The sequence below is a fragment of the Corylus avellana genome, chromosome ca1 (assembly GCF_901000735.1).
Source record: "Corylus avellana chromosome ca1, CavTom2PMs-1.0".
Taxonomy (NCBI): Eukaryota; Viridiplantae; Streptophyta; class Magnoliopsida; order Fagales; family Betulaceae; genus Corylus; species Corylus avellana.
Window position 1 is genome coordinate 49,054,405 of NC_081541.1, and position 10,002 is coordinate 49,064,406.

Sequence of the window (10,002 nt, forward strand, 5' to 3'; positions counted from 1 at the left end):
TATTGTGCAGATCTCAGTTTTCCTGCTCATCCCGATTGCATTCTTGGGGAATGTCCATATATCAAGTTTGGGAGGACTTATTCATTCAACATGCACGAACATTCCCTCACCGAAATCTTCAATCTTCAAATTTGAAGAGGTACCAACTCCTTCAATCACGTAAAAGATAGATAGTGCCCGAGTGAAAGAGAATGCATACCATGTTTGAGAGATAAATGAGAACCCTAAGAAACCTATACTCTCAGAAAGATAGTATGGGAATATCACTAACTCAAATAAACCACCCTTGGGAATCCTCCTCTATTTTCTGTCATCCTCCTCAAGTTTGGAGAGGAGATAATGGTGGTAAAAGTTGCTGCTGATTCCTCAAAGAACCAACCAACAAAATTCCAGAATACTTTAAATCAACTGGCGGATCTGAAATCCCTTGCGTTAGGTCTTGCAGCGGACGCAAAGTATCCAAGAGAGATAAGAATTGCAGAATCAAGAGCCACCCCGCCACTGTATATTTGTGAACAAATAGCACCTATAAAGCATGGTAAAACAAAATATAATTGACCAAGGGAAAAATCAAAGGAAATTTTAATACAAATGAACTAATCCAGAGCAAATCAAGACACCAAGAACATCCTAAAAATTTAACGTAGTTAGACAAGATTAGCTATGTTTCCACGGCAGCAAAAATGATTCTCAAACATTAAACTAATTTTGAGTACAATGTAAAGATATTACCAGGAGAAAATCGGATTCACAATCAAAGAAAGAATAGGATTTTACAGTTTTAATGGATTAGGATTCACAGATCTTGTGGACTCCAACATTTGCTGCTTGTGGGGGTTTTGTTTCTCAATATTATTTGTTTCATCAGTTAGTAAAAACAAGATCCATAACATTTGCCAAGCAGATCGATCAAAAAGGAAACAAAATTTGTTGGAAGACATCAAAATCTGTTCTGGGTCAGTTTCACATCAACTAAAGTACTGATCTAATATTACAATTAAGTAAACCACATTGTTGAGAATCAAATCGGCAGTAAACTAGTGTTCATATGAAACTGTACCTCAAAGATCCTCTTGAAGAAATGAATGGTCAGATCTGCATCGAGCGAACAGAAATCGGACATCCTGATGCTACAATGAGCACGCCGGTGGTTCTGCCGGAAAGTTTAATTTGCTTTCTTCCATGCAAGTGCTTTCCCCTCCCTTCGGATATCCCAATAATGGCTCATGATGTTAAGCCAATCACCGACATCCCCTTGATGAAAAGAGAAGGGGGTGGTCGTAGAATAGATCTCAGCAGGAAGGAGGAGATCCGCCATGGTGAAGATCGAAGAGCCTCTGTTTCAGAGATCTGAGTGTTCGATGCAAAGATGGATGAGATGACCGTTAAATAAGATGAGAGGTTCGGTCCACCGTCACATGTACCCATGTGGATGGTGGAGTATTGTACACGTCTTTAATGATATTGGGCAACGAATCATTCAACCAACCCAATTGCCTTTATCCGACCTTTTTTTTTTTTTTTTTTTTTTTTTTTAATACAACTTTATTGCAACAATAGAACAAGTTACAGAAAAAGACAAAATAAAAATAGAAGAGCAGCAAAATAACCCAATTAAAATAGACTACAAGCACCTTAGAGTTCAAAGAAAATTCAAGAAGGTGAAAGTCACTTGAGAATATAGCTTTTGACGCCCCAACCCACTATAATGGATAAAATCATTGGGAGTAAAAGAACCCTTATAAACTTAGATCTACTAATCTGACTTCCAAAGAAGCCGAACAGACTAAGACATGGTAGCTTAGATCTAGTCTAGCTTTCAAGAAAACTGAATAGACTAAGAAGAGCAAGAATAATAGAAAGGGGATCTCCAACACAGACAAATAGTCTGAAGTCCAAACAGTTTGGGTTAATATGTAAACAACAACATGAAGATAGAAAATAACATAAAAAAATCATAAAACAGCAGCTTCGGCGGAGGAGAGCTTCATGAGAAATCTGTCAAGCGCGTTAGATCCACACGCAGGAGCGTGTAGTCCACGCTCTGGCAGGTGGATGTCGAGGGAGGGAGCGAATGGCAACACCAAGAAGCAGGGATGCCAGTGAGGGTGGTGGTATGACGTGTTGCAGGCTAAAATTGGTGGAGGAAGGAAGATCTAATTTTGAAAAAACCCATCTTCGAAACTTCATAAATCTGGCCGACAATGCAGTGGAGAAGATGACTATCGAGGAGGGTGATATGGCATGTAGAGGAGGCATTAGCTGCATTTTTATGAGGGTCGGGGGTAAATCGTCAAAGACAATAAATAGATCTAGAGAAAACTCTAAAAAGATAAAAGTTGTATCTTTACGACAGAAGCTCAGTAAAAGTAAAAGCCAACAGTAAAAGAGAATGACTCATCCTGAAGCTTTGACGGCTGGGGTGTTTGTAGGGAGAGAGAAGAGAGCGTTTAGGGTTTTTGGATATTTATCGGATTTTTTTTTTTTAATTGAATAAGGAAAAGGGTTACATGGGATGATATTTATCGGACTTGGATAGAGTGCCATTCACTCTCCATATTGCATCTAATTTTGAATAGCTTTTTAATAAAGAGGAATGATTTGTGTTTGATAATGTTTTACTTTTTCTTTTTTCTTTTTCTTTTTAAGGAGATGTCTTCCCTGTTATAGTTAACAAATGTTTTGACATGATATAAATGTGAAAATAATTTATGTTAATAAAACACTTGATCCAAGCAAGCCTCTAGCCCATTTCCAACTATTTTGTTGTTCACTAGCAGTGCACTTCGGTGGACAGTTGTTGTTGGAAGCCTTACTTCCGAAGGCTACCTATTGTACACGAAATCGTTTTTCTTTTAAGAAAAAGAACAAGCATTATGGCTTTTCGGAATATAAGAAGAAGGAATAAAGTGACTATTTATATCCTTTTGTTGATGACTCGAATTGAATCGAAATTCCTAAAGTACACATTATATATATACCCAAAAATTGAAAAATAATAATAATAATAATAATAATAATAATCATAACATCACAACATGGGTGGTCGGCTACCCATAGAATATTAATAATTTTTTATTTTATTTATAAACATAAATTTTGGGATTGAAGAAAAAAAATATAAAATAATAATTTTTTTGGAAACTCCATCTTGTTCCTTTAGACTCATGAATCAAGTCCTAGTTTAAATAAGATGTGAAGGAGCCCGCCCAGCGATCAAACAACATACTTTTACAATTGGAATCCAAACATTATTATATCTTTAAACTAAACATGTTTTCAGTGGGTTTTACATTCTAGAAAACATATGGAATGAGAGCCTTGACGTACATCCTCACTGAAATCTTCAAATTTTGAGAAGTACCATCTCCTAGTGGCATAACTCATTCCCATCAGGTAAAAGATAGTGCCCAGAGTGGAAGAAAATGCATAGGATGTTTGAGAGATAAATGAGATCCCTAAGAAACCTATAATTTCAAAAAGATAATGTGGGCAAATCACAAAGTCAAATAAACCACCCTCGGGAATTCTGTATTCTCGCTCACCCTCTCCCCTCAGTTTGGAGAGGAGGAAATGGTGGTAGAAGTTGCCACTGATTCCTATAAGAAACAGTAAAATTCCAGGATACTTCAAACCAACTGGTGGCTCTGAAATCCCTTGTGTTAGGTGTTGGGCGTAGATCATGCTTGCAGTGGACACAAAGTACCCAGGGAGATAAGAATTGCAGAATCAAGAACCGTCCCACCACTGTATTTGTGAACAAATAGCACCTATAAAACATGGTAAAACAGAACATATTTGATCATTAATTGGCCGTCATGATCCACAGCACAAGCACAACATATAAAAAATAATAGCAAAGAGGAAGATCAAAAATCAAGACATGGAGAATTTAAGGTGGTTTGGCAAGATTGTTTATACCCACAAGTAAAAATGACGTTTCTTCATCATTATTTTCAAGACAAATAATAAAACTTGTCTTCAGCTTGTCTCTCAAGCATTAAATTGCATTAAGGTACAACCCAGACTATGTTTACAGACAAATTGTACCTAGTGAAAATGGGATTCACAATTATAAAAAACAAGACCAGAATTTACGGTCGGATCACTAGGATTCACAATTAATCCTAGTCATTTCTTCACTGATTGGAATGATATTCCTTCTATTGCTTGCACGGATCCGGCTTAGGTGCGGTAATGAAAAACTACCACACCATGCGGTAGCGCAAAACGACCCCAAACTGGGTCGGTTTGGGCAATAAAAAGAATAATTTTTTTAGGGTCGTTTTGGGCATTACGTGTTCCTTCCAAGAATGGATCCGGCTTAGATGCGGTAGTGAAAAACTACCACACCATGCAGTAGCTGAAAACGACCCCAAACTGGGTCGTTTTGGGCAATAAAAAAAATAATTTTTTTAGGGTCTTTTTGGGCATTACGTGTTCCTAAGTTTAGGGACTCACAATCCTAAAAAGGACTAGAATCTGTAGATTGCTGCAGCTTGTGATTATGTGTGATAGCACACGAGCAACATGTCAGAGCCAAAGGACACGTGACCCAAACCCACGATACATGAGGCTTGAGGGAGAAAGACAAGGATAAAACTTAAAAGCGTAACTGAAGAAAGAGTGTTGCTTAAGAAAGGATTAAAGGCTCTTGTTTCAATCTTTTTATTCTATTTAATCAGTAACGATTGTTGGGTTGCATCTGCTAAGCATAAACAGGCAGGCAGGCTTTAAGTAGAAGGGGAGGGGTAGCATAGGAGATTCATTGAGTAATATTGATTAAAAGGAAGGAAAATTTGTTGTAAGACATCATAATCCCATCTGGGTCAGTTTCACATCAACCAAAGTTCTAACTAACGTACCTCAAAGATCCTCTTGAAGAAATGAAGGGTCAGAGCTGAAGCGAGCAATAGAAATCGGACATTCTGGTGCGTGAAAACCAGCAAGGAGGCGAGATCTGCAAGAAATGAAGGAGTATAAGCAATAAGCATGCCTGTTCTGCTAGAAAGTATAATCTTCTTTCTTCCGGATTGTCATGAATTTACATTCCAAAATTTGAAATACTGTAAGTTCTCTCCTCTTACTTCGGAAAACCCAAGATTAATTAGCTGATGATATTAAGCTAATCACTGTCATGGCCGTGATGAACATGGAAGGGGGTGGTGGGAAAATAAATCTTAGCAAGAAGGAGAACACCATAGCAAACACTCTTTGCTCTCTCTCTCTCTATAGATACACTCTCTCCTGCTTTCTCCGTTGAGTTCAATGTTTATGTAATTATGTTCCACACGGTGGCGGACGAGGGGATGGTGTTCGTATTATTGTCATGTCACCTATTTGAGAAATGATAAATTTATTTATTTTTCAACTATTTTTTAACAATTTTTATTATTAAATTTGTGTAAAATTCATATGAGTACATAAATTTAATGATTGATTTAAAAAATTGGACATAATTTTCCTCCAAACCAGCCTGAAAGAAATATTCTCTAAAATATAAAATAGTGTCAAGTATCTATAAACATTTAAAATGCACATTAAATTTTTAACCTCATTAATAGTAGTTTACTAACTTAGACTAAAATTTAATGTACATTATAAATGTTTATAATTAAATACTTGACACTATTTTATATGGGTCGGAAGATATTTCTTTCAGATTAATTTGGAGGAAATTTCTGTCCTAAGAAATTTGTGTCATGAAATAAGTAAGATAGAAAAAATATTGACGTAAATATTTTTCTTTATATATCTATCTTTATTTCGAAATAACAAGAGAATGAGGTTGAACTAGAGTCTCACCACCAAAAGAGACCAATTACGCCTCCAAGAAAAAAACATTTTTGATTTTTTCATAAATCATAATATAAGTATTACAATAGAACATTAAGCTTAAATAGCCTAAAAGACTAAGAGCCTGTTTGAGATTGCGTTTGAAAAATAGAGTTTTTAAGTCAAAAAGAGTTTTTGGGCAAAAGCTTCATTTTTAAGCTTTTGTCAAAAGTATGTTTTAGCCATTTTTAAGCTTTTTGGACCCTTAAAAGTGCACTTTTAGGACCTTCAAACGCAATCCCAAAAAGCCTAAAAATTGCCAAAACGCACTTTGGGCAAAAGCTTAAAAATAAAGCTTTTGCCAAAAAAACGATTTTGACTTAAAAACTATATTTCTCAAACACAATCTCAAACAAACTTTAAATTATAACCCTAACCTTAACTTGACTGATTTTTGGGCCAAGCCCATTATTGAATTACTAAACAACAATAATCTTAATTTAACTTGCTTTGGGCCAAGCCCATTACAATTACTCTTAAAATATAAATAAAACACTAATCTAAATACAAATGAACTAATTAAGTAATAAGACTCAAATAAAATAAAAGACTATTTTTTTTTTTCCGCATCACTTAGGTAATGTTAGCTAAGCGAATAAAATTATGTTAGGCAAGTTATTAAATGGGCGTTGCCCTAGGATTAGGGTTAGGATTTAGTCTGTTGTCTATTTAAACATTATTATTTTTCTAATCTATTTGACAGCTTATGTCTTATGATGAATGAAAATTTAGATTGACAGTTTGTCAACAATCTCCCCACTTGTTTCACGTTTCTCCCTCCCCTTTGGGGCTCCAGGTTTCTCCGTCCCTTCGGAGCTTCTTCTCTTGTTTCTCTTGCTTCTTCCTATACCAAGCTGAAGCAGAACAAACCCACAAAATTAAGAGAAATGTGAAAGAAAGAGAGAAGAAGCATGTTCACCCTTTGTGCATTAATTGAACAAAGGGGATTTGAAGTTTTGGACAAAGGTGATACATGACCATGGGGAGGATCTTGGTGCCTAAGGTTATGCCCAGCCTGGTCCATCTTCTTTAGTCTCAAAGCTTGGGTTTTGAGTTTGAGAATAGCTTCATTCAGGATATGGGGTAAAACTAATCTTTTACAGTATCCAATAAGAAAGTAACAAATAAGCTAAATTCACCACAAACAATAAGAATAAATACACCGGATCTTATGATTAAAAAAAAACAAAAAACAAAATACCTATTTCTCTTTCCCTTTCAAGAGAAAAAAAGGAGGAGGAGGCGGTGGCCAACTTTCAATGTCATCTCTGCCACCATCTGTCATATCCAATCTCTCCTCCTGCCGTTGAGGAGGTGGTGGGTTTTTTTTAGGGCCAGTGGAGCATTATTTATTTTTTTTATTTTTTCATTTTTTCATAAGATCTAGATTTGGTGTTTTCATGACTATTGAATTTGGTGTTTTTAAATGATGTGTCAATATCTTATTAGAGATTGTAAAACCTTACTTTAACATCCCATCCTAATAGTAGGAGCTCTCTTTGAGTTTTATATATCCTTAGTCCAATCCTATTTAAATCATTTATACATAGAAATCCAATTTCCTAGCGCCAAATAATTTCCAAGAACTTGACCACTTAAGAATTAAATTCTTTCGCTCGTGTTTTATTGTCAAAACATTGCCTATAATAATAAAATAAGTCAATTTACATCCTCTTGAGAAGAGACCGAAAGTAAGGGTCAGTATCGGTGCCGATAAGGGCATTTTCGATTACCAATTCGTAAAAGTCGGTCACGTTGATTAATTAACCGACTTCATACCAACAAGGAATAATTTTGATTTTTTCAATAAATAGGTGGTCGGTTAAATCGGTTAATTGTCGATTACAAATTTTTATGCTAAGATTTATCAACTTTCTTATAACTACATAATCAGTAAATAATATGTTTTATAAATGAAAAAAAAAAAGAAAAAAAAAAGAAAAAAAGAGAGAGGTAAATTCATGGAACACTAGCCAAAATGACAACCACAAATCAACTGACAAACACAATAAGGAAAGTTACTTGAAAATTCAAAATTTACTTGAAAAATCGGTTAATTGTTGGTTAATCGACAAAAACAAATTTCTACCGCTTACCAAACCGAACTAATGTCAAAACAGTATTTTTATTCTGTCTATCGACTGTCAGAAGTCAATTGTTGGTCAGTGACGGTTTAGTGGTAGTCAGCAAGCGGTCAGTAGGCGGTAAACAATTAATACGCCCACCCCTAATTGGAAAGGAAAAATATAACTAGCTATAATAGACTTGTGATACTTGTCATCTCATAACTTGCCATAAGTCGCTATTAATTCTACTAAATAAAACTCTAGCTTATACTTTTGAATTATTCAATTAATCCATTTGACTATACTTATACGTGACACTTAAATCCCAATTCAATGACTTAATCATTCTTTGTAGTTTAATGATATATCATTCACCATGTACTAAAACAGTTTTGGTGCCCCACACCAAAACACTCAAGCCTGAGATTTAAGAAGGTCAACCACATCGACTGGCCGGTGGGAGGAGAGTGACATGATTTATTAAAAAATCTCATAACATCAACTTGTAATAATGTGTGTTTTTTTTAATAAATTGTAATAATTAATGTTGTTTGTGCGGATTTGTTGAATAGGAAATGCTTGACTGGTGTTGTTTGTACTCAGAAGTTTTTTATTTAGGATGAATAAGAAGTGTGTTTATATGGTTATCTTTTTCCTTCTCTTTATGTTTTGCTGCAGTTTCCTGTTGGTGATCGGCGGCTGGGCTTGTTTGACATGGGGGAGGAGGTGTCACATGCTTACGACCCGGCATGGAGGTGGCTAAGGAGCAGGGATAGAGGAAGGGGGGACTGGTATAGGCCATGCCCGCCTCTCCGGCCAATTCCTAAGAACAACAAATTTTTAAGGTAAAAAAAAAAAAAGTATAGGGTAATATTTTTTTTTTTTTTTTGGTTAGGGGTGTCAATACATACCGGGAAAGTGGGATCCGAACCGATCCTGATTCCGGTTCTGGTTGGAAAAAACCAAAAATCAGAGACCTCGGTTCTGGTTCCAGTTTTTGGCACCCAGTTATAACTAGGTAACTAGGTGCATATATATATATATATATATATATATATATATATATATATATATTTTTGCTTTTATTTTTACTTTTTAGTGTTTAGTTTAGTTTTTAGTTTAGGTTTCATTGTGTTTGTAGTATGTTTATGAATTATTTTTATTGTAAAGGGGTATTTCTTTTGGTTGGTAGTTTATTTAAATACTTGTTTTATTGTTTTATTTTATTGTTTTATTTTTTTGGGTTTTGAATTGTTATAATAAGGGGGTATTTCTTGTGGTTGTTGGTTTGTTTAAATATTTGTTTTTATTGTTTTCTTTAGATTTGTAGTTGTGAGGAGATATCTCTTTTTGCTGTTGGCTTATTTTCATATATTATGTATTAGGCTATTAGGTAACCTTTTAAAATGATTTTTATGGCATTTAAAAAATTGGATTTTTATTTTTAAGTCCCGTATAGGCAAAAACATTGATTTTTTAGGATTTTTGAGCTTTTTCAGGTTTATTTATTTATTTATTATTTAGAACAATCACAACAAAGCCCAAAAAGGCTAATAGTTTTATTTATTTATTTTTTAAATGGGCCAATTGTGTGCAAAAAAAAAAGGCTTATTTAAGGCCCAATACCTAAAATAAGCCGGTTCGGATGATAGGGTACAAACCGGAACCGGTCGGTTAACCGGTTCCGGTTTCCCAAAACCAATAACCGAAGTACCCCGATTCCAGTTCCCAGTTTTGGCCAATAACTAGGAACCTGAATCAGATTGACATCCCTACTATTGGCCTATAAGAGCAAAATATTTTGGCTCCTGCTCATAATAATTTCTGGCTCCGTCCCTGGTTGTCTGGGCATTGATGGTGCGTGCTTATGATAGACCTTTTCTTTGGGGTTAATGATAATCATACCTCTTATGAGCGTAGAGATAATGATAATCACCGAACTTTAGGGTTAAACACTTTTCTTTACATATGGTTGAATGTAAAATCAAATAGACCTCTCAATTTTAAGAAAGTATAGCACATGTGTAGAAATCCAATAAACCAATCAACAATCTCAATATTTTAATGGCGTGTCACGTCAAACCAATCAGCAAACCGCTAA

The 10,002-nt window shown here is 35.1% G+C and overlaps 2 pseudogenes; both read right to left on the minus strand.

Annotated features, from left to right (window-relative positions):
• LOC132174148 (uncharacterized) overlaps positions 1–1,420 on the minus strand; it is a 2,113-nt pseudogene extending 693 nt beyond the window's left edge.
• A 1,876-nt stretch (positions 1,421–3,296) lies between these two features.
• LOC132165032 (uncharacterized) lies at positions 3,297–5,202 on the minus strand (annotated as a pseudogene).
• Between the last annotated feature and the right edge of the window lie 4,800 nt (positions 5,203–10,002).